The 26,198-nt window shown below is 40.4% G+C and overlaps 2 long non-coding RNA genes across 3 annotated transcripts; one reads left to right on the top strand and one right to left on the bottom strand.

Annotated features, from left to right (window-relative positions):
* Positions 1-539: 539 nt before the first annotated feature.
* Positions 540-16,137, bottom strand: LOC121689579. Its single transcript, XR_006024820.1, has 4 exons — positions 15,996-16,137; positions 2,348-2,425; positions 1,809-1,898; positions 540-1,173 (listed from the first exon to the last, which is right to left on the bottom strand). It is a non-coding gene; the product is annotated as an uncharacterized LOC121689579 (long non-coding RNA).
* A 1,355-nt stretch (positions 16,138-17,492) lies between these two features.
* LOC121689578 lies at positions 17,493-19,975 on the top strand. 2 transcript variants are annotated; one of them, XR_006024819.1, is made up of 3 exons: positions 17,493-17,738; positions 17,812-17,885; positions 17,968-18,957. It is a non-coding gene; the product is annotated as an uncharacterized LOC121689578 (long non-coding RNA). The 2 variants fall into 2 exon arrangements; XR_006024818.1 differs by adding an exon at positions 19,860-19,975 and having other exon boundaries at positions 17,496-17,885; positions 17,968-19,595.
* Positions 19,976-26,198: the final 6,223 nt, after the last annotated feature.

Here is a 26,198-nt window from a genome sequence, read left to right as displayed (position 1 = left end):
ATTGTTTGTTTTTGCATTATTGAGCCAATAATTTGATTAAAGAGTGAAGACTCACATTTTTGTCTCAATAAGGAATGCAACAAAAATAAAACATAAATTAATTGAAGGCTTCACGAGGTGTGTAAGTGATAGAAAAGAAGTCATTTTTGAGTGAGCTACTCCTTTAAAACAGTACCAACACATGTCATCAAAATGGAACATTTGTACCATCTCACTAGGTGTCCATTATTTAATGCATCCATTATTTAATGCATCTTATTTAGGCAATCACCAATACTAAAATGTATCTTGCATTGTAAGTTATAGAAATTTAAGGCAATTTTCCATTTTGATGACCTCTTAAACAAATGTTTTGGCATTAAACAATGTGCAGCCAGTTACAAATAATAGAGCAATTAACCAAAGAATAAAAAAAGTGCATCACAAATAACAAGATTGATCACATACACACTGTGGATAAAACCCCAGTTTGTGTTACCTTCCCCCAAATAAATTTGGGGGAAGGTAACACCAAAATGAATACACACAAGTGTGTTACCCTGTCCCCAAAATAAACACACCGAGTGTGTTACTGTGTCCCCCAAATAAATCCATACTGTGTGTTTTACTGTCCTTCAAAATGAATACACACGAGTGTGTTACCGTGTCCCCAAAATAAACACACCGAGTGTGTTACTGTCCCCCCCAAATAAATCCACACCGTGTGTGTTACTGTGTCCCCCAAATAAATCCATACCGTGTGTGTTATTGTGTCCCCCAAACAGTACACAATCTATAAGACGTCTAACAAAAATAACAAAGAGTCCATTTCTCAATCAAGTTCACATTTTGTTCACATTTGGGCAAAGCTTAAACTCTGCTTTAAGCTTACATGGTTTTCCTCAAGAGTCTGTTTCTCAAGCCATGAACCAACGCAGTGCAATGGCCTCCACCAATGTCCATGAGCACCTTCTGAATGACTTCAAATGTGTACCTTGTGTCTTTGGGGTAGTCAATGTTCAGTGCATAGAGCAGACCCATCAGAAGTGCCACAGCCGTTGGAAAATCACTGAGCGACGGAAGGATGATTTCTTCCTCAATGACCACAGCGAAACCAACAGTATCATTCCCGTCTGCCACCACGAGGATGCCCACAGTCATTCCTCTAGTCATGTCCTCCTTAGCAACTGTGGCCTAAAAAAAATGGACAAACATGTGATAAAATAAACCTTCATTGATTCTGTTGTTGTGGCCAAAACGGCTGACCTGCAAGATCACAACACTTCACAATATTGATAATTTTTTATTTTTTTTAAAAAGCACAATGTGAGCTATTGAGTACTTAAAAACCTATTTTTAAAGGCAATTATTAAAAAAACAAAAAACAAATAACACCCAGTGTGAAATGAGCAGTGCTTTCATTAGCCCCCTTCAGATCGTAGGGCCAAAGCCAAGCTAGCCAGGCCGTGCGAAGGCTAATTCCTTTCGCACCTTTAGGTGCGGGCGCTAACTGGTGCCACTTGGGGCTATAGACCCCTGAATTCTGGCCCACCCAAAATGTTAGGCCACTTGGCTCGACAACCTGAAGCCGGCTACTGAGTTAATTTATGTGCCACAGAAGTTATGTGAAGCCTGGACAATGACATTGAGGCCATGCTGGTATGGACATATACACATGTTGGAGCGGTTAGCGCTATAGGGCTATTTACTCTTGATTGGTCCCAACCCGCTGTTTAGGTCCTAAAATACAGGATATGTACATGTAAGGGTAAATCCATAAGAATGGGGGGGGGGGGGGATGATCTGCATTGACAAAATATAAAATATACCTGAACTTTCTTGTAAAAGTTGGACGCAACATCTTTGAGGTAGTCGGGGAGCCCCATCAGACCGATGGTCCTTTTCCATTGGTTGAAACACTAAAAACAATTGACAATACACAATCAATGGAACAGCTTCAATCAGATAGCATCAGAAGAGAGTATTTAACAGTAAATAAAGTGTGTGTGTGTGAAAGTGTTAAATTCTGTAGCTCTATGTTCCTAATATACCAATTTCATCCAACCAGAGAGAGACACAGATACAGGATAAACAAGAGCAATTATAAGTCATGAAACAAGGAAAGCAGCAGACAAAATTGGAAAACTATAAATTTGAAACTGATAAAGCGTTTTTTTTTTTCTGGTTGGATGACACCATTGACCCGTGTGAAAATACGTTTGCTGTTTATTAAAAGAGAGGACAGGAAAAAAGACAGGAACTGGGAGAACCCTGTTACTGAACCAACACCATGTAGTAATATTTACTATAATAACTTTTGTTTAAACAGAAAAACATATTGTTTAAAATATCACACAAGCCTACTTACATCACTATCCAGTGTTGTCAACAGCTTCTTCAGCTCCACCACACTTGGCACTGTAGAGATCAACTAGAAAAGCATTTCCTGAAGGAAATACAGTGCATGAAAATGCAAAAATATGATGTAAAATATCATACAAAGTAAAAACAAACTATATTGGTTGCTAGGTAGATGAGGTTTAATATAGTTGGAATGACTGAACGGTTAAATAAGTGGATAGTTTAAATGGTTAAATTATTTAGGTAGATAGTTGACGATAACTGACACTTGGAATGGCTCTAATGTTTGCTAGCAGTTATGCTAACTATGTTAACAAAGATAATAATGCTAACCAAGTTACTATGCTAACTAGCACGTTAACAATGTTAAAATGCTAAGTATGTTAACCATGTGACTTAGCTAACTTAGCTAATCATTTTTAGCAGTTATGCTAACTAGCATGTTAACTATGCTAACCATATTACTTAGCTAACTTAGTTAATCATTTTTAGCAGTTATGTTAACTATGCCAACTATGCTAACCATGTTACTTAGCTGACTTAGCTAATCATTTTTAGCAGTTATGCTAACTATATTAACAAAGATAATAATGCTAACCAAATTACTATGCTAACTAGCATGCTAACATGATAGCATGCTAACTATGCTAACCATGTTACTTAGCTAACTTAGCTAATCATTTTTAGCAGTTTTGCTAAAAATGCAAACTAGCATGCTAACATGCTAACTATGCTAACCATGTTACTTAGCTAACTTAGCTAATCATTTTTAACAGTTTTGCTAAAAATGCTAACTAGCATGCTAACATGCTAGCATGCTAACTATGCTAACCATGTTACTTAGCTAACTTAGCTAATCATTTTTAGCAGTTTTGCTAAAAATGCTAACTAGCATGTTAACATGCTAGCATGCTAACTATGCTAACCACGTGACTTAGCTAACTTAGCTAACTAGCTACAGTGGGTAGGAGTCATAGTCGATGACAAGTAACACTTACAATGGCTGAACAGTTAGTAGTTTAAAGGGTTAAATTGTTTAACAGTAAAATATTATAGTGAGGACTTTTATTTTGGAAAAGTTTTTGGCAGAGGAAGCAGTTGAACAGGATGTGTAGTCTTAATAGGGCCAGTTTGTATGCTTAAAGCCTGAGACTGGCAGTTGGTCCAGGTGGCCCGAACACCTGCCATAGGATTCTAATTGCTTAACGGCCGTATTGTGATGTCATAATCATAATGTTAAGTCAATGGGGAAATTTTGATTAATAGTTTAAAAAGTATAAAAGTTACAAAGTTGAAAAATACATAGCACCCATGTCCTAAGTAAGACCTACGTAACATAGTTTGAATGAAGTTTCTACGTTAAACGGTTGAAGCTGCATTAAATGCGTTAGAAGAATAATAAGAACTAGAAAAGCATTTCCTGAAGGAAATACAGTGCATGAAAATGCAAAAACATGATGTAAAATATCATACAGAGTAAAAACAAACTATATTGGTTGCTAGGTAGATGAGGTTTAATATAGTTGGAATGACTGAACAGTTAAATAGGTGGATAGTTTAAATGGTTAAATTATTTAGGTAGATAGTTGACGATAACTGACAGTTGGAATGGCTCTAATGTTTGCTAGCAGTTATGCTAACTATGTTAACAAAGATAATAATGTTAACAAAGTTACTATGCTAACTAGCATGCTAGCATGCTAACTATGCTAACCATGTTACTTAGCTAATCGTTTTTAGTAGTTTTGCTAAAAATGCTAACTAGCATGCTAACATGCTAGCGCTAGCATGCTAACTATGCTAACCACGTTACTTAGCTGACTTAGCTAATCGTTTTTAGCGGTTTTGCTAAAAATGCTAACTTGCATGCTAACTATGCTAACCACGTTACTTAGCTGACTTAGCTAATCGTTTTTAGCAGTTTTGCTAAAAAGGCTAATTAGCATGCTAACATGCTAGCATGCTAACTATGTTAACCATGTTACTTAGCTGACTTAGCTAATCGTTTTCAGCAGTTTTGCTAAAAATGCTAACTAGCATGCTAACATGCTAACTATGCTAACCATTTGACTTAGCTAACTTAGCTAATCATTTTAAGCAGTTTTGCTAAAAATGCTAATTAGCATGCTAACATGCTAACATGCTAACTATGCTAACCTTGTGACTTAGCTAACTTAGCTAATCATTTTTAGCAGTTTTGCTAAAAATGCTAACTAGCATGCTAACATGCTAGCATGCTAAAAATGCTAACCATGCTACTTAGCTAACTAGCTACAGTGGGTAGGAGTCATAGTTGATGACAAGTAACAGTTACAATGGCTAAACAGTTAAAAAGTTCAGTAGTTTAAAGGGTTAAATTGTATTATAGTACTTATAGGTAAAGTATTATAGTGAGGACTTTTATTTTGAAATAGTTTTTGGCAGAGGAAGCAGTTGAACAGGATGTGTAGTCTTAAATAGGGCCAGTTTGTATGCTTAAAGCCTGAGACTGGCAGTTGGTCCAGGTGGCCCGAACACCTGCCATAGGATTCTAATTGCTTAACGGCCGTATTGTGATGTCATAATCATAATGTTAAGTCAATGGGGAAATTTTGATTAGTTTTTAATTAATAGTTTAAAAAGTATAAAAGTTACAAAGCTGAAAAATACAAAGCCCACATGTCATAAGTAAGACCTACGTAACATAGTTTGAATGAAGTTTCTACGTTAAACGGTTGAAGCTGCATTAAATGCGTTAGAAGAATAATAAGAACTAGAAAAGCATTTCCTGAAGGAAATACAGTGCATGAAAATGCAAAAACATGATGTAAAATATCATACAGAGTAAAAACAAACTATATTGGTTGCTAGGTAGATGAGGTTTAATATAGTTGGAATGACTGAACAGTTAAACAGGTGGATAGTTTAAATGGTTAAATTATTTAGGTAGATAGTTGACGATAACTGACAGTTGGAATGGCTCTAATGTTTGCTAGCAGTTATGCTAACTATGTTAACAAAGATAATAATGTTAACAAAGTTACTATGCTAACTAGCATGCTAGCATGCTAACTATGCTAACCATGTTACTTAGCTAATCGTTTTTAGTAGTTTTGCTAAAAATGCTAACTAGCATGCTAACATGCTAGCGCTAGCATGCTAACTATGCTAACCATGTTACTTAGCTGACTTAGCTAATCGTTTTTAGCGGTTTTGCTAAAAATGCTAACTTGCATGCTAACTATGCTAACCACGTTACTTAGCTGACTTAGCTAATCGTTTTTAGCAGTTTTGCTAAAAATGCTAACTAGCATGCTAGCATGCTAACTATGCTAACCATGTGACTTAGCTAATCATTTTAAGCAGTTTTGTTAAAAATGCTAACTAACATGCTAACATGCTAACTATGCTAACCATGTGACTTAGCTAACTTAGCTAATCATTTTAAGCAGTTTTGCTAAAAATGCTAACTAGCATGCTAACATGCTAGCATGCTAACTATGCTAACCATGTTACTTAGCTAACTTAGCTAACTAGCTACAGTGGGTAGGAGTCATAGTTGATGACAAGTAACAGTTACAATGGCTGAACAGTTAAAAAGTTCAGTAGTTTAAAGGGTTGAATTGTTTAACAGTGAAATATTGTAGTGAGGACTTTTATTTTGAAACAGTTTTTGGCAGAGGAAGCAGTTGAACAGGATGTGTAGTCTTAATAGGGCCAGTTTGTATGCTTAAAGCCTGAGACTGGCAGTTGGTCCAGGTGGCCCGAACACCTGCCATAGGATTCTAATTGCTTAACGGCCGTATTGTGATGTCATAATCATAATGTTAAGTCAATGGGGAAATTTTGATTAATAGTTTAAAAAGTATAAAAGTTACAAAGTTGAAAAATACATAGCACCCATGTCCTAAGTAAGACCTACGTAACATAGTTTGAATGAAGTTTCTACGTTAAACGGTTGAAGCTGCATTAAATGCGTTAGAAGAAGAAGAAGAAGAAGCCTAGGAAGAACAGTACAGTGCATTTTCATGCACTGTAATAAGAAGAAGAAGCCTAGGAAGAACAGTACAGTGCATTTTCATGCACTGTAATAAGAACTAGAAAAGCATTTCCTGAAGGAAATACAGTGCATGAAAATGCAAAAAATATGATGTAAAATATCATACAGAGTAAAAACAAACTATATTGGTTGCTAAGTAGATGAGGTTTAATATAGTTGGAATGACTGAACAGTTAAATAGGTGGATAGTTTAAATGGTTAAATTATTTAGGTAGATAGTTGACGATAACTGACAGTTGGAATGGCTCTAATGTTTGCTAGCAGTTATGCTAACTATGTTAACAAAGATAATAATGTTAACAAAGTTACTATGCTAACTAGCATGCTAACATGCTAACTATGCTAACCACGTTACTTAGCTAACTTAGCTAATCGTTTTTAGCAGTTTTGCTAAAAATGCTAACTAGCATGCTAACATGCTAGCGCTAGCATGCTAACTATGCTAACCACGTTACTTAGTTAACATAGCTAATCATTTTTAGCAGTTTTGCTAAAAATGCTAACTAGCATGCTAACATGCTAGCATGCTAACTATGCTAACCATGTTACTTAGCTGACTTAGCTAATCATTTTAAGAGGTTTTGCTAAAAATGCTAACTAGCATGCTAACATGCTAGCATGCTAACTATGCTAACCATGTGACTTAGCTAACTTAGCTAATCATTTTAAGCAGTTTTGCTAAAAATGCTAACTAAAATGCTAACATGCTAGCATGCTAACTATGCTAACCATGTTACTTAGCTAACTTAGCTAACTAGCTACAGTGGGTAGGAGTCATAGTTGATGACAAGTAACAGTTACAATGGCTGAACAGTTAAAAAGTTCAGTAGTTTAAAGGGTTAAATTGTTTAACAGTAAAATATTATAGTGAGGACTTTTATTTTGAAACAGTTTTTGGCAGAGGAAGCAGTTGAACAGGATGTGTAGTCTTAATAGGGCCAGTTTGTATGCTTAAAGCCTGAGACTGGCAGTTGGTCCAGGTGGCCCGAACACCTGCCATAGGATTCTAATTGCTTAACGGCCGTATTGTGATGTCATAATCATAATGTTAAGTCAATGGGGAAATTTGATTAGTTTTTAATTAATAGTTTAAAAAGTATAAAAGTTACAAAGATGAAAAATACAAAGCCCACATGTCCTAATTAAGACCTACGCGTCAATGTTTGAATGAAGTTTCTACGTTAAACGGTTGAAGCTGCATTAGCTGCGTTAGAAGAAGAATAATAATAACTAGAAAAGCATTTCCTGAAGGAAATACAGTGCATGAAAATGCAAAAAATATGATGTCAAATATCATACAGAGTAAAAACAAACTATATTGGTTGCTAGGTAGATGAGGTTTAATATAGTTGGAATGACTCAACAGTTAAATAGGTGGATAGTTTATATAGGTAAATGATTTACTTGGTAGATAAGGTTTAATATAGTTGGAATGATTGAACGGTTAAATAAGTGGATAGTTTAAATGGTTAAATTATTTAGGTAGATAGTTGACGATAACTGACACTTGGAATGGCTCTAATGTTTGCTAGCAGTTATGCTAACTATATTAACAAAGATAATAATGTTAACCAAGTTACTATGCTAACTAGCATGCTAACAATATTAAAATGTTAAGTATGCTAACCATGTAACTTAGCTAATTATTTTTAGCAGTTATGCTAACTAGCATGCTAACATGCTAACTATGCTAACCATGTGACTTAGCTAATCATTTTAAGGAATTTTGCTAAAAATGCTAACTAGCATGCTAACATGCTAACTATGTGACTTAGCTAACTTAGCTAATCATTTTAAGGAATTTTGCTAAAAATGCTAACTAGCATGCTAACATGCTAACTATGCTAAGCATGTGACTTAGCTAACTTAGCTAATCATTTTTAGCAGTTTTGCTAAAAATGCTAACTAGCATGCTAACTATGCTAACCATGTTACTTAGCTAACTAGCTACAGTGGGTAGGAGTCATAGTTGATGACAAGTAACAGTTACAATGGCTGAACAGTTAAAAAGTTCAGTAGTTTAAAGGGTTAAATTGTTTAACAGTGAAATATTGTAGTGAGGACTTTTATTTTGAAACAGTTTTTGGCAGAGGAAGCAGTTGAACAGGATGTGTAGTCTTAATAGGGCCAGTTTGTATGCTTAAAGCCTGAGACTGGCAGTTGGTCCAGGTGGCCCGAACACCTGCCATAGGATTCTAATTGCTTAACGGCTCTATTGTGATGTCATCAGCCCATGTTAAGTCAATGGGGAAATTTGATTAGTTTTTAATTAATAGTTTAAAAAGTATAAAAGTTACAAAGTTGAAAAATACAAAGCCCACATGTCCTAAGTAAGACCTACGCAACATAGTTTGAATGAAGTTTCTACGTTAAACGGTTGAAGCTGCATTAAATGCGTTAGAAGAAGAAGAAGAAGAAGAAGCCTAGGAAGAACAGTACAGTGCATTTTCATGCACTGTAACTAGAAAAGCATTTCCTGAAGGAAATACAGTGCATGAAAATGCAAAAATATGATGTAAAATATCATACAGAGTAAAAGCAAACTATATTGGTTGCTAGGTAGATGAGGTTTAATATAGTTGGAATGACTGAACAGTTAAATAAGTGGATAGTTTAAATGGTTAAATTATTTAGGTAGATAGTTGACGATAACTGACACTTGGAATGGCTCTAATGTTTGCTAGCAGTTATGCTAACTATGTTAACAAAGATAATAATGTTAACTAAGTATGCTAACTAGCATGCTAACAATGTTAAAATGCTAAGTATGCTAACCATGTGACTTAGCTAACTTAGCTAATCAGTTTTGCTAAAAATGCTAACTATCATGCTAACATGCTAACTTTGCTAACCATGTGACTTAGCTAACTTAGCTAATCATTATAAGTAGTTTTGCTAAAAATGCTAACTAGCATGCTAACATGCTATCATGCTAACTATGGTAACCATGTGACTTAGCTAACTTAGCTAATCATTTTAAGCAGTTTTGCTAAAAATGCTAACTAGCATGTTAACATGCTAGCATGCTAACTATGCTAACCACGTTACTTAGCTAACTTAGCTAATTGTTTTTAGCAGTTATGCTAACTATGTTAACTAGCATGCTAACATGCTAGCATGCTAACTATGTTAACCATGTGACTTAGCTAACTTAGCTAACTAGCTACAGTAGGTAGGAGTCATAGTTGATGACAAGTAACAGTTACAATGGCTAAACAGTTAAAAAGTTCAGTAGTTTAAAGGGTTAAATTGTTTAACAGTAAAATATTATAGTGAGGACTTTTATTTTGAAACAGTTTTTGGCAGAGGAAGCAGTTGAACAGGATGTGTAGTCTTAATAGGGCCAGTTTGTATGCTTAAAGCCTGAGACTGGCAGTTGATCCAGGTGGCCCGAACACCTGCCATAGGATTCTAATTGCTTAACGGCTCTATTGTGATGTCATCAGCCCATGTTAAGTCTATGGGGAAATTTTGACTAGTTTTTAATTAATAGTTTAAAAAGTATAAAAGTTACAAAGCTGAAAAATACATAGCACCCATGTCCTAAGTAAGACCTACGTAACATAGTTTGAATGAAGTTTCTACGTTAAACGGTTGAAGCTGCATTAAGTGCGTTAGAAGAAGAATAAGAATCAGAAGAACTAGAAAAGCATTTCCTGAAGGAAATACAGTGCATGAAAATGCAAAAATATGATGTAAAATATCATACAGAGTAAAAACAAACTATATTGGTTGCTAAGTAGATGAGGTTTAATATAGTTGGAATGACTGAACAGTTAAATAGGTGGATAGTTTAAATGGTTAAATTATTTAGGTAGATAGTTGACGATAACTGACAGTTGGAATGGCTCTAATGTTTGCTAGCAGTTATGCTAACTATGTTAACAAAGATAATAATGTTAACAAAGTTACTATGCTAACTAGCATGCTAACATGCTAGCATGCTAACTATGCTAACCATGTTACTTAGCTAATCGTTTTTAGTAGTTTTGCTAAAAATGCTAACTAGCATGCTAACATGCTAGCGCTAGCATGCTAACTATGCTAACCACGTTACTTAGCTGACTTAACTAATCGTTTTTAGCGGTTTTGCTAAAATGCTAACTAGCATGCTAACTATGCTAACCACGTTACTTAGCTGACTTAGCATTTTTAGCAAAACTGTTAAAAACGATTAGCTAACTAGCATGCTAACATGCTAGCATGCTAACTATGCTAACCATGTGACTTAGCTAACTTAGCTAATCATTTTAAGCAGTTTTGTTAAAAATGCTAACTAGCATGCTAACATGCTAACCATGTTACTTAGCTAACTTAGCTTACTAGCTACAGTGGGTAGGAGTCATAGTTGATGACAAGTAACAGTTACAATGGCTGAACAGTTAAAAAGTTCAGTAGTTTAAAGGGTTAAATTGTTTAACAGTAAAATATTATAGTGAGGACTTTTATTTTGAAACAGTTTTTGGCAGAGGAAGCAGTTGAACAGGATGTGTAGTCTTAATAGGGCCAGTTTGTATGCTTAAAGCCTGAGACTGGCAGTTGGTCCAGGTGGCCCGAACACCTGCCATAGGATTCTAATTGCTTAATGGCCGTATTGTGATGTCATAATCATAATGTTAAGTCAATGGGGAAATTTTGCTTAGTTTTTAATTAATAGTTTAAAAAGTATAAAAGTTACAAAGCTGAAAAATACATAGCACCCATGTCCTAAGTAAGACCTACGTAACATAGTTTGAATGAAGTTTCTACGTTAAACGGTTGAAGCTGCATTAAGTGCGTTAGAAGAAGAAGAAGAATAAGAACTAGAAAAGCATTTCCTGAAGGAAATACAGTGCATGAAAATGCAAAAATATGATGTAAAATATCATACAGAGTAAAAACAAACTATATTGGTTGCTAAGTAGATGAGGTTTAATATAGTTGGAATGACTGAACAGTTAAATAGGTGGATAGTTTAAATGGTTAAATGGTTAAATTATTTAGGTAGATAGTTGACGATAACTGACAGTTGGAATGGCTCTAATGTTTGCTAGCAGTTATGCTAACTATGTTAACAAAGATAATAATGTTAACAAACTTACTATGCTAACTAGCATGCTAACATGCTAGCATGCTAACTATGCTAACCACGTTACTTAGCTGACTTAGCTAATCGTTTTTAGTAGTTTTGCTAAAAATGCTAACTAGCATGCTAACGTGCTAGCGCTAGCATGCTAACTATGCTAACCACGTTACTTAGCTGACTTAGCTAATCGTTTTTAGCGGTTTTGCTAAAAATGCTAACTAGCATGCTAACTATGCTAACCACGTTACTTAGCTGACTTAGCTAATCGTTTTTAGCAGTTTTGCTAAAAATGCTAACTAACATGCTAGCATGCTAACTATGCTAACCATGTGACTTAGCTAACTTAGCTAATCATTTTAAGCAGTTTTGCTAAAAATGCTAACTAGCATGCTAGCATGCTAACTATGCTAACCATGTTACTTAGCTAACTTAGCTAATCGTTTTTAGTAGTTTTGCTAAAAATGCTAACTAGCATGCTAACGTGCTAGCGCTAGCATGCTAACTATGCTAACCACGTTACTTAGCTGACTTAGCTAATCGTTTTTAGCGGTTTTGCTAAAAATGCTAACTAGCATGCTAACTATGCTAACCACGTTACTTAGCTGACTTAGCTAATCGTTTTTAGCGGTTTTGCTAAAAATGCTAACTAGCATGCTAACTATGCTAACCACGTTACTTAGCTGACTTAGCTAATCGTTTTTAGCAGTTTTGCTAAAAATGCTAACTAACATGCTAGCATGCTAACTATGCTAACCATGTGACTTAGCTAACTTAGCTAATCATTTTAAGCAGTTTTGCTAAAAATGCTAACTAGCATGCTAACATGCTAGCATGCTAACTATGCTAACCATGTTACTTAGCTAACTTAGCTAATCGTTTTTAGTAGTTTTGCTAAAAATGCTAACTAGCATGCTAACGTGCTAGCGCTAGCATGCTAACTATGCTAACCACGTTACTTAGCTGACTTAGCTAATCGTTTTTAGCGGTTTTGCTAAAAATGCTAACTAGCATGCTAACTATGCTAACCACGTTACTTAGCTGACTTAGCTAATCGTTTTTAGCAGTTTTGCTAAAAATGCTAACTAACATGCTAGCATGCTAACTATGCTAACCATGTTACTTAGCTAACTTGGCTAATTGTTTTTAGTAGTTTTGCTAAAAATGCTAACTAGCATGTTAACATGCTAGCGCTAGCATGCTAACTATGCTAACCATATGACTTAGCTAACTTAGCTAATCATTTTAAGCAGTTTTGCTAAAATGCTAACTAGCATGCTAACATGCTAGCATGCTAACTATGCTAACCATATGACTTAGCTAACTTAGCTAACTAGCTACAGTGGGTAGGAGTCATAGTTGATGACAAGTAACAGTTACAATGGCTGAACAGTTAAAAAGTTCAGTAGTTTAAAGGGTTAAATTGTTTAACAGTAAAATATTATAGTGAGGACTTTTATTTTGAAACAGTTTTTGGCAGAGGAAGCAGTTGAACAGGATGTGTAGTCTTAATAGGGCCAGTTTGTATGCTTAAAGCCTGAGACTGGCAGTTGGTCCAGGTGGCCCGAACACCTGCCATAGGATTCTAATTGCTTAACGGCCGTATTGTGATGTCATAATCATAATGTTAAGTCAATGGGGAAATTTTGATTAGTTTTTAATTAATAGTTTAAAAAGTATAAAAGTTACAAAGCTGAAAAATACATAGCACCCATGTCCCAAGTAAGACCTACGTAACATAGTTTGAATGAAGTTTCTACGTTAAACGGTTGAAGCTACATTAAATGCGTTAGCGGAAGAATAAGAATAAGAACTAGAAAAGCATTTCCTGAAGGAAATACAGTGCATGAAAATGCAAAAATATGATGTAAAATATCATACAGAGTAAAAACAAACTATATTGGTTGCTAAGTAGATGAGGTTTAATATAGTTGGAATGACTGAACAGTTAAATAGGTGGATAGTTTAAATGGTTAAATTATTTAGGTAGATAGTTGACGATAACTGACAGTTGGAATGGCTCTAATGTTTGCTAGCAGTTATGCTAACTATGTTAACAAAGATAATAATGTTAACCAAGTATGCTAACTAGCATGCTAACAATGTTAAAATGCTAAGTATGCTAACCATGTGACTTAGCTAACTTAACTAATCATTTTTAGCAGTTATGCTAACTATGCTAACTAGCATGCTAACATGCTAGCATGCTAACTATGTTAACCACGTTACTTAGCTGACTTAGCTAATCATTTTTAGCAGTTTTGCTAAAAATGCTAACTAGCATGCTAACATGCTAGCGCTAGCATGCTAACTATGCTAACCACGTTACTTAGTTAACTTAGCTAATCGTTTTTAGCAGTTTTGCTAAAAATGCTAACTAGCATGCTAACATGCTAGCATGCTAACCATGTGACTTAGCTAACTTAGCTAATCATTTTTTGCAGTTTTGCTAAAAATGCTAACTAGCATGCTAACATGCTAGCATGCTAACTATGCTAACCACGTGACTTAGCTAACTTAGCTAATCATTTTTAGCAGTTTTGCTAAAAATGCTAACTAGCATGCTAACATGCTAGCATGCTAACCATGTGACTTAGCTAACTTAGCTAATCATTTTTTGCAGTTTTGCTAAAAATGCTAACTAGCATGCTAACATGCTAGCATGCTAACTATGCTAACCATATGACTTAGCTAACTTAGCTAATCATTTTAAGAGGTTTTGCTAAAAATGCTAACTAGCATGCTAACATGCTAGCATGCTAACTATGCTAACCATGTGACTTAGCTAACTTAGCTAATCATTTTTAGCAGTTTTGCTAAAAATGCTAACTAGCATGCTAACATGCTAGCATGCTAACCATGTGACTTAGCTAACTTAGCTAACTAGCTACAGTGGGTAGGAGTCATAGTTGATGACAAGTAACAGTTACAATGGCTGAACAGTTAAAAAGTTCTGTAGTTTAAAGGGTTAAATTGTTTAACAGTAAAATATTGTAGTGAGGACTTTTATTTTGAAACAGATTTTGGCAGAGGAAGCAGTTGAACAGGATGTGTAGTCTTAATAGGGCCAGTTTGTATGCTTAAAGCCTGAGACTGGCAGTTGGTCCAGGTGGCCCGAACACCTGCCATAGGATTCTAATTGCTGTGATGTCATAAAGGCCCAATGTTAAGTCAATGGGGAAATTTTGAGTAGTTTTTAATTAATAGTTTAAAAAGTATAAAAGTTACAAAGCTGAAAAATACATAGCACCCATGTCCTAAGTAAGACCTACGTAACATAGTTTGAATGAAGTTTCTACGTTAAACGGTTGAAGCTGCATTAAGTGCGTTAGAAGAAGAAGAAGAATAAGAATAAGAAGAAGCCTAGGAAGAACAGTACAGTGCATTTTCATGCACTGTAATAAGAAGCCTAGGAAGAACAGTACAGTGCATTTTCATGCACTGTAATAAGAATCAGAAGAATAAGAAGCCTAGGAAGAACAGTACAGTGCATTTTCATGCACTGTAAAAAGCCTTGGAATAACAGTACAGTGCATTTTCATGCACTGTAATAAGAAGCCTAGGAAGAACAGTACAGTGCATTTTCATGCACTGTAATAAGAAGAAGCCTAGAAAGAACAGTACAGTGCATTTTCATGCACTGTAATAAAATGCCTAGGAAGAACAGTACAGTGCATTTTCATGCACTGTAATAAACCTCTGCAGACTTGTCAAGGCCAGCAGAGAGACAGCCTTTCAGGTCAACAGTGGTGAGGCGAGCAAACTCTAGTAGGCATAAAAGAAGCAAACAACAAGCCGAGGGATTCAATAGCACTGATAATTATCATTTTAAAGTCTTCATGACAGCAGATATTAGCAATTGTTGCTTAACACAGCTATTTTCCTCAAGCAAACAACAAAATAGCACTGTATTACCCCCATGCTTTCTACTAGGAGGCGACCAGTGTTGAGCATGAACAAATTCATTTTTCTATTAACTTTGAACTGAACTTAACATATTTCTAACTAAAGAACTTGAACTGACTCCCAGAGTTCCTCGGCTTCTAAACAAAACTGTTAATGAACTAAACATGAACTAGTTTTAAAACTGAATTGGTGAAATATGAACGTGAATTTGTTAAATTTCTTTTGAACGAACTGAACTGAAGTGTGAACTTTGCCAACACTGCAGGCGACCCTATCGGTTGAGGGTTGAGCGTGTGAAGTGGCTGAAACGCATGTCACATGGCGAATAGGAGCCCCGCTATCCCACTATGAAGTACACCGAGCGTCATGTTTCAGGGCTAGCTAGCTGTGTCCTAAAGAAAGCTAAACGCAAGCAAACTAAATAAACGGTCTCCTGTCCTGGTCTTAATAATTTCTCCTTTCGAAATCGACGAATAATGTCTAGGGCAGCTAACTCGGTCTGCTACGCTGTTAGCTATGCTGTGAATTTCAGCCAGCAAGTTTTGCTGTTACGTTTTCAATATACTTGAATAAACGGGGCAACACGGACGACAATTTCATCAAGTAAAACATGTAAAATATTACTTGCAAGTTAACATTTACACTCACCTTGTAAAAATACGATGATGGGTATCAGTCTCTGGTGGTGTTGTTCCACGAATTTCCATCCATTTCACTCTGCACCGACCGAAAGAACGCGCGCCAGTAAGCCACTATGACGCAAGACGCAAAACGTGCTATACGTGATGCTGCACAAATTGGCAGTAGTCAACTCAACTTGACATTTATTATTAACATAACATGGCTTTTCATTGAGTGAACTTCCATGTAGTTGAGACGTTTTCAATTAAAGTTAAAATGACTTTTTGCACAAATCTGTGTTGTATTGAAAAGGAAAAATTAGTTATGAAAACAAACAAGCAACATTGGGTTTTACAGTGTGCAACACCCAGAGGAATAAAAATCAATTTGACAAAATAGGGGAATGCCGCGATCGGCGGACTTTGACCTACACGGCGTCACGAGACTCTGATCATGTATATAATGAGCACTGCATTAATCAGCAGTGCTCGCCGCGACATCTTATGAAGCAAAGAACCTGACTGTTTGTAACTGTTTGCGTCCTGTTTCTTGTGCTTTTTTACTGAGGGCAATCATAGTAATCACTGATATCAATTGCAACACCCAGAGGAATAAAAATCAATTTGACAAAATAGGGGAATGCCGCGATCGGCGGACTTTGACCTATACACACGCAGTAGCCGGCGTCACGAGGCTCTGATCATGTATATAATGAGCACTGCATTAATCAGCAGTGCTCGCCCGCGACATCTTATGAAGCAAAGAACCTGACTGTTTGTAACTGTTTGCGTCCTGTTTCTTGTGCTTTTTTACTGAGGGCAATCATATTAATCATTGATATCAATTGCAAAATCCAGAGGAATAAAAATCAATTTTACAAAATAGGGGAATGCCGCGATCGGCGGACTTTGACCTACACGGCGTCACGAGACTCTGATCATGTATATAATGAGCACTGCATTAATCAGCAGTGCTCGCCTGCGACATCTTATGAAGCAAAGAACCTGACTGTTTGTAACTGTTTGCGTCCTGTTTCTTGTGCTTTTTTACTGAGGGCAATCATAGTAATCACTGATATCAATTGCAACACCCAGAGGAATAAAAATCAATTTGACAAAATAGGGGAATGCCGCGATCGGCGGACTTTGACCTACACACGCAGTAGCCGGCGTCACGAGGCTCTGATCATGTATATAATGAGCACTGCATTAATCAGCAGTGCTCGCCCGCGACATCTTATGAAGCAAAGAACCTGACTGTTTGTAACTGTTTGCGTCCTGTTTCTTGTGCTTTTTTACTGAGGGCAATCATATTAATCATTGATATCAATTGCAAAATCCAGAGGAATACAAAATCAATTTTACAAAATAGGGGAATGCCGCGATCGGCGGACTTTGACCTACACGGCGTCACGAGACTCTGATCATGTATATAATGAGCACTGCATTAATCAGCAGTGCTCGCCTGCGACATCTTATGAAGCAAAGAACCTGACTGTTTGTAACTGTTTGCGTCCTGTTTCTTGTGCTTTTTTACTGAGGGCAATCATAGTAATCGATTGTAGCCAGTTGCATTCTCGCTCTGTCTGTCTCCTCCTGCTTACCTTACACACTGGTCTCTAACGAAGGGGGCGGGGCCGGCATGTAGCTGGCCATTCATTCAGATCCTGGTATTAGGCCATGGCATAAAGGTGCCTAGTAGGTCGGACTGTCTTCCTCTCTGTCTCTCGCTCGGTTTGTCCCTGGGTTTCACTCAGGAGCCAATCGCCAGGTATGTTGCAATTTCGCTGCATTGGTTAAGCTATTCATGCCTAGTTTTAATACTTTACCCTTTCCATCTGTAGCTCTGCGTCTCCCTTACTCTGCCGTGGCTGTATGGAACCTGACCTGTCTAGCATTAGATAACTCTCCCCTGCAGGTATGCATCTCCAAATATTTATTATCTCCCTTTATTAGCCTTACGGAGTCTTAATTGCTCTTTTGTTTATGTATGCTTGCAGCTTATGACGACGGCACGGCGTGTGTTTTAAGCGTTCTTTAGGCCTACTGGCTAATCAGTGACTGCAAGTGTTTGGTATGTATGAAACCGGAATGTTGTAGCTTTTGGTGTGGCATTTGAGACACTGATACACTCTAAGTGTTGACTATTTATGTTACAGGTAGCATGGCTTTGTCAAGTTTGCTTGTTTAGTGTGGTCACGCTGCTGTCTTGTCCATAGCATTAGTTTTCATTTATTTTTATGTTTACGTCATCACAGCTCCTCCGTGTCGCGGTAGCTGACCTGTTTGTGTTGCTCTTTGCTTGATTGGGATTTCCCAGGCGGGTTTGCTTTGTTTGTTTGTTTTTGTTTGCTGGTCTGTTGTGCTTTTGCCTTAGTGTGTGTGTAATCGTGTTTTCTGAGTTTGTAGTGTGTCTGCATGCCTAGCTTTTATCCCAGCGAGGATTATTTCCCTGGCTCAAGCTTTACATCTCTAATTGGTATAACTTACATGCTGGTGTTTGTGGTTGTTGTGCTCCTTTTTTTGATCAGTTTATGTGTTGGCAGGCCTGTGGGTTATCTTTGGCGGGGGGTAGCTAGTCACCTGGTGGCGGGCTTGTGAACTTCACTTTGGAGTGTACTATGGAATATCGGTGGTGGCTTGCTGTGACAATGGTGTAACACTTTTCTGCAGTGAGAGTGCACGTGTGGACACCTTCCTTGATAGTCTGCTTCCCCCCCATCCAGGTAAGCCCCGCCTGCCAGTATAATTTTCTGTTTTATTTTGGTGTGTGCAACATTCCCAGCTGATGTGTGCTTGTGCTATTTAACTCATGTCATGCATCCTACACGACAGTAGAAAGATACAATAAGAACACTAAAATAAAGTATATTTTTATATGTTTCTAACCCCCGCCAGTTATTTTCAGTTTCAGCAACAGATCACACCACACTCCCCCCTCCCTCTCCCCAACAGTGCTTTCAATAAACGGACATTTGATTTGATTGGAATTCACGTGTCTGCCTTTTTGTATTTGAACCTGTGCATATTGATGACTAAACTGGGTTCAGGATACCTGGTGTATTGTTCTAGAGTCCCTGGGCATTAGGTCCAGGGTGGCGTAGTCGACACAAACAATCTCCACTATTGATCCTGTCACATTTGGCGTAGATTCGGCAGGATTACATGATCAAGGTTTAGACGTGAATTCCATTCTGTTTGTCCTTTGTATTGTTTTTTTATTTTTTTTATTGTTGTAGGACATTGCAATTTGTGAATGTTTTGTGAGTGTTGTACAATAGACTAGAAAAAGCGGACAAGACAGCAGCTGACCTGAAGACCTCAGACCAGGATCCTCCTGATCTTCTGGACTTGTAGGGGTGCCTTTTCGTCAGCTGAACGAACTACTTTATTCAGCAGTTCAACAACATTGCGTAATTGCTCAAATATGGAGGAGGAAATGCAACAACTGAGAGAACTGATTAATCAGCTTAAGACTGAGAATACACAGCTCCGCCAAGAGCGGGCTGCAGCAAATGCTAATATCTCTGTTTCTCCTTCTAGACAACCTGAGCAGGACGACTCCGATCCATCACAAGCGCCTACAGATCCCACACCAGCAGCTCGGGGTTCATCCATCGAAAGGCTGGTATTTGTTCCCCGTGATCGTAAATGTCCATCATTTAGGGGTGGGTCCGGTATGCTAATTGATGAGTGGGAAGAAGTACGTGCATGTATGAGGGCCCGTCATCTTTCCGTAGCAGACCAAGCCTTCTTTATTTATGATCATTTGGAGGGGGAAGCACGGGAAGAGATTAAATATCGCCCTGTGGCAGAGCGGGAAGACCCAGAAAAGATTTTGAAAATATTGCATGAACTGTATGGGTGTTCCAAATCCTATGTGTCCCTACAGGAAGCGTTTTTCTCAAGAAAACAGCAAGAGGGAGAGAGTCTACTCGAGTTTTCCCTAGCATTGATGCACCTTATGGGGAAGGTCAAACAAGCTGCACCACGTGAGGTTCTTAATGTTGAGGTAATGTTGCGCGATCAGTTCATTGAACATGTATATGATGGTTCCCTCCGTAGAGAGCTAAAGCAACTAGCACGGCGGCAACCCGCAGCAACTCTACTAGAAGTCCGTAGTGAGGCTTTACGGTGGGAGCGGGAGGGCATGCCAGGGGGTACCCGGGGACGTAGCCACTCTGTCATCAGTTCATGGTTATCAGTGTAAGGTGTCTGGCGAATCCCACTATGCGGGTGGGCCCCAGGTATCTGAAATGGCTGAGCTTAAAGAGATTTTGAAGCGGCAGCAAGAGCAACTTAACCAGTTAACAGAGAGCATGGCTGTTCTTCAGGCAGGCCAGAGGCAGGCTAGACCCCCTCGAGACAACACGTTAATATGCAATAGGTGCCTGAAGCCTGGTCACTTTGCAAGGGAATGTGATGGTGAACGAGTCCCTTCCCGCCCTCGATCCATGTCTTTAGCTTCTGTACGGAAGCCCTCCAATCCCAACCAAGAGTCGGGAAACTAATGCCCACTGAATTGCAGAGCCACAGTTCAGGTGGGGCAGCTCTTGGCTCTAATGTTAATCTGAGAGGGATGGGTGCTGTGGCTAAGCTCATGTCATCATGCCCACACTTAGAGGTTAATATTGGGGGGGTTAATGTTGCTTGTTTGATGGATACTGGGTCAATGGTGTCCACTTTAGTTGAGAGTTTTTTCTTGGAGCATTTTAAACCTTGGGGCCAGGACCGATTACAGTCCTGTCATTGGCTGCAACTCAGGGCGGCAAATGGATTAGCGATCCCTTATGTCGGTTACCTTGAACTTGAGGTCTCCCTATGCGGAAAGGCGTTCCCTGGATGTGGTATTTTGGTTGTCAAAGACCCTCCTGGGGGCTCTAGGGTTCCCGGTGTACTGGGAATGAACGTTATCAGCAAGTGCTATGAGGTCCTTTTTGTGCAACACGGAGCATCCTTGTTTGATCTACCTCCTGTCTCCCAGGCCCCGAGCACCCTTGTCCATGCCCTGCAGCAGTGCCACCAGTCTGCTCTGGTTTCTCCTAGCCTAGTGGGTAAAGCGAAGTTGCGTGGACGACAGTCTGCCCGCATTCCAGGGGGGGCAACTAAATTCGTCGCTGCTACCTGCTCTGATAGGTTGGCTGGAGTCCCTGTCCTGTTCGAACCCCCTGATTCCGGTTTGCCTGATGGATTGCTGTCCTCTCCGGCACTAGTACAAGTCTCTAGGGGGACGGTTTACGTACCTATTGTAAATGTAGGGACTACTGATATTCTGTTGTTCCCACACACGGTACTAGGGACCTTGAGTTGTGTGGATGTTACTAGTCTCCCCAAGGATATTGCTGAAGTCCAGTCAGTAGGAGCCATCATGGTAGCGCAGCCCCAATCTAGTCCTATGCAGACTCAGATCGAATCACTTGATCTATCCTCCCTTGATGACTCCGATCAGACATTGGTTAGGTCTCTGCTGCTTAAATACCATGATGTGTTTTCAACCCACGATGGGGATTTAGGCTGCACTAATTTGATCGAGCACGAGATTCCGGTGCTGGATGAGATTCCTGTTCGGCAGCGCTATAGGCGGTTGCCACCCTCCGAGTATGATGTCGTAAAGGCACATATTAACCAGTTGCTTGAGGCACAGGTCATTAGAGAAAGTTGTAGCCCCTATGCCTCCCCTATTGTCCTTGTTCGCAAGAAAGATGGGACTCCACGGCTGTGTGTAGACTATCGACAACTGAACACCAAGACCCGCAAGGACGCCTTTCCCCTCCCTCGTATTGAGGAGACGCTGGATGCGCTTTCTGGGGCTTGCCTCTTTTCGACCATGGACTTGGCTAGTGGTTATAACCAGGTTCCTGTGTTGGAGAGGGATAAACCAAAAACTGCATTTTGCACACCCTTTGGCCTTTTCGAATACAACAGAATGCCCTTTGGGTTGTGCAACGCCCCTAGCACTTTCCAGCGCCTCATGCAGCGGATCTTTGGCGACCAGAATTTCCAGTCATTGCTGTTATACCTGGATGATGTGGTGATCTTTTCATCTACAGTCTCACAGCACGTGGAACGACTCGAGGTGGTCCTGCAGCGGCTGCAGAAGGAAGGACTGAAGGCTAAGCTTGGAAAGTGTGCCTTTTGCAGACCAGAAGTGGCGTACTTGGGCCATGTTATCTCCGGGGCTGGCGTTTCCACTGACCCGAAAACGATTGAAGCCGTAGCCAATTGGTGTCGTCCACGCCAGGTGTCGGAGCTTCGTTCATTCTTGGGCTTCGCCAGCTACTACCGGCGTTTCGTGGAGGGCTTTGCAAAATTGGCGGCACCCCTGCACAGGCTGGTGGCAGAGCTGGTTGGGACCAAGAAGAGGAGGGGCACCGGACGAGACTTTATTGAGGCATGGACAGAAGACTGTGAGCATAGTTTTGAGAGTTTGAAGACCAAACTTACCACTGCCCCAGTGCTGGCCTATGCCAATTTCACTTTACCATTCATCCTGGAGATTGACGCCAGCTATGGGGGTTTGGGGGCAGTCCTCTCTCAGGAGCAGGAAGGCAAAGTTAGGCCCATTGCTTTTGCTAGCCGGGGTTTGCGGCCTCCTGAACGAAACATGAGCAATTATAGTTCCATGAAGCTTGAGTTTTTAGCCCTGAAATGGGCAGTCACAGAAAAATTCCGTGAATACTTACTGGGACACAAATGTATTATCTACACGGATAATAATCCCTTGCGCCACCTTGGAACTGCAAAGCTGGGTGCAACAGAGCAGCGGTGGCAGGCTCAACTTGCCCTGTTTGATTACGAGCTCAGATATCGGCCTGGCAAAAGCAATGGCAATGCGGATGCCTTGTCACGACAACATCTGGACTCTGATTCTGGCCTTCAAATTGCTGAAGTCCTTGGGACCCCTCTCCCCATACACTTACAGCAGGTAGTAGCTCCATCACAATCCGTTCAGTGTAGCCAAACTGGCACCCCTGTCTTTCCCTCTCCGGCTGCCTTTGATCTGCGTGCTTTGCAGGCAGAAGATCCTGATATAAGGGTTGTCCTGAACTTGTGGAGGCAGGACAAACGACCGACCTTCAGGGAACGCCAACATCTATCTGCCTCTTCCATAGCACTACTCCGGCAGTGGCAGAGGTTGACTGACCTGGGGGGTGTGCTGCATCGGCGGACCTACCGCTCTAATGGTGGGGAGGAGGTTCTCCAACTTGTCTTGCCGGCTGCTATGAAGTCAACAGTGCTCACCCAGCTTCACCAAGACCATGGCCACCAGGGGGCAGAGAGAACTTTGGAGTTGGTCCGTCGACGTTGCTTTTGGCCCGGCATGGCGGCAGAGGTAAAGCAGTGGTGTATGGAGTGTGAAAGGTGTCAGGTGTCCAAGGATTCTACTGTGGGGCCCCAGAGTTACATGGGCCACCTTTTAGCTTCGCGGCCAAATGAGATTCTGGCAGTGGATTTCACGGTTCTAGAGCCATGCCGTAGTGGGGTGGAAAATGTTTTGGTCCTTACAGATGTGTTTACCAAATACACTCTGGCCATCCCCACTCGTGATCAGCGTGCAACCACTGTGGCACAAGTCCTGGCAAACGAGTGGTTTTTCAAATTCGGAATACCAGCTCGTCTCCATTCTGACCAGGGACGTTGTTTTGAAGGATCAGTCATTCAACAACTCTGCCACCTGTATGGCGTCACAAAGTCCCGGACCACGCCCTACCATCCAGCTGGCAACGGACAATGCGAGCGGTTCAATAGAACTATGCATAATCTGCTGCGCACATTGCCTAACACAAGGAAAAGGGAGTGGGCCACTTACCTTCCGCAACTCGTCTTCTGCTACAACAGCACTCCGCATCAGTCAACGGGTGAGTCCCCCTACCTTCTCATGTTTGGGCAGGAGCCCCGACTGCCAACCGACTTCTTGTTGGGTAGAGTTCAAGAGCCAGACATGGGCACAGTACATGACTGGGTCCATGAACACCGTGCTCGTCTCCAGGTGGCGTTCACAAGGGCCCAGGAGCGTCTGAATGCTGCCGCCGTGTGTCGCAAGGAACATCATGATCGTGGCGTGAAAGAGGCCAGATTGATCGTGGGCCAACAAGTTTTTCTGAGAGAGCACGGAATAAGAGGGCGCCAGAAGATCCAAGACCTTTGGAGCCCCACGGTCTACCAAGTTCTGAGGGCCCCAGTAGGAGAAGGAGCAGTTTACACAATTGCACCTGTGGACGACTTGACCAAGAGTAAAACGGTGCATCGCACCATGATCAAAGCTAGACTAGGAACCTCGGTCCAAGCCACACCTGTACCCTCATTCCCTCAAGCTTCACAGGTGCCCTCACTCCTACCAGATGAGGACCCTGAACCAGATTTATGGATACAGGTGACCAACCCAGACCTTGTCTCCAGGGAGCCTCTACCTACAGTGGAAGCCGCTGAACTTTCCCCAACGAATCTGCTGGCCCAGACCACTGAGTGTGCTGTGCCCACACCTGCATCCGCATCCCCCATCGTGCAAGAGGACTCTCCATGCAGTGCTGCTGATCGTCCCCTTCGACGAACATCCCGGGCCACAGCTGGGCACCACTCCAATGTGCATCACCTGCCCCAGACTGCATGTCCATCTAGTAGTGGGGGTGCAACTTCTGCTTGACCTGTGCCTCTTATCCCCCCCCCCCCCCCCCCCCCCCCCCGCTTTCATGGCTTATCGTCGGGACGACGACAAAACACTGGGGGGGTGGATTGTAGCCAGTTGCATTCTCGCTCTGTCTGTCTCCTCCTGCTTACCTTACACACTGGTCTCTAACGAAGGGGGCGGGGCCGGCATGTAGCTGGCCATTCATTCAGATCCTGGTATTAGGCCATGGCATAAAGGTGCCTAGTAGGTCGGACTGTCTTCCTCTCTGTCTCTCGCTCGGTTTGTCCCTGGGTTTCACGCAGGAGCCAATCGCCAGGTATGTTGCAATTTCGCTGCATTGGTTAAGCTATTCATGCCTAGTTTTAATACTTTACCCTTTCCATCTGTAGCTCTGCGTCTCCCTTACTCTGCCGTGGCTGTATGGAACCTGACCTGTCTAGCATTAGATAACTCTCCCCTGCAGGTATGCATCTCCAAATATTTATTATCTCCCTTTATTAGCCTTACGGAGTCTTAATTGCTCTTTTGTTTATGTATGCTTGCAGCTTATGATGACGGCACGGCGTGTGTTTTAAGCGTTCTTTAGGCCTACTGGCTAATCAGTGACTGCAAGTGTTTGGTATGTATGAAACCGGAATGTTGTAGCTTTTGGTGTGGCATTTGAGACACTGATACACTCTAAGTGTTGACTATTTATGTTACAGGTAGCATGGCTTTGTCAAGTTTGCTTGTTTAGTGTGGTCACGCTGCTGTCTTGTCCATAGCATTAGTTTTCATTTATTTTTATGTTTACGTCATCACAGCTCCTCCGTGTCGCGGTAGCTGACCTGTTTGTGTTGCGCTTTGCTTGATTGGGATTTCCCAGGCGGGTTTGCTTTGTTTGTTTGTTTTTGTTTGCTGGTCTGTTGTGCTTTTGCCTTAGTGTGTGTGTAATCGTGTTTTCTGAGTTTGTAGTGTGTCTGCATGCCTAGCTTTTATCCCAGCGAGGATTATTTCCCTGGCTCAAGCTTTACATCTCTAATTGGTATAACTTACATGCTGGTGTTTGTGGTTGTTGTGCTCCTTTTTTTGATCAGTTTATGTGTTGGCAGGCCTGTGGGTTATCTTTGGCGGGGGGTAGCTAGTCACCTGGTGGCGGGCTTGTGAACTTCACTTTGGAGTGTACTATGGAATATCGGTGGTGGCTTGCTGTGACAATGGTGTAACACTTTTCTGCAGTGAGAGTGCACGTGTGGACACCTTCCTTGATAGTCTGCTTCCCCCCCATCCAGGTAAGCCCCGCCTGCCAGTATAATTTTCTGTTTTATTTTGGTGTGTGCAACATTCCCAGCTGATGTGTGCTTGTGCTATTTAACTCATGTCATGCATCCTACACGACAGTAGAAAGATACAATAAGAACACTAAAATAAAGTATATTTTTATATGTTTCTAACCCCCGCCAGTTATTTTCAGTTTCAGCAACAGATCACACCACACTCCCCCCTCCCTCTCCCCAACAGTGCTTTCAATAAACGGACATTTGATTTGATTGGAATTCACGTGTCTGCCTTTTTGTATTTGAACCTGTGCATATTGATGACTAAACTGGGTTCAGGATACCT

This window comes from Alosa sapidissima, chromosome 18 (assembly GCF_018492685.1).
Source record: "Alosa sapidissima isolate fAloSap1 chromosome 18, fAloSap1.pri, whole genome shotgun sequence".
NCBI classification, from domain to species: domain Eukaryota; kingdom Metazoa; phylum Chordata; class Actinopteri; order Clupeiformes; family Clupeidae; genus Alosa; species Alosa sapidissima.
This window is presented reverse-complemented; position numbering and strand designations above follow the sequence as displayed.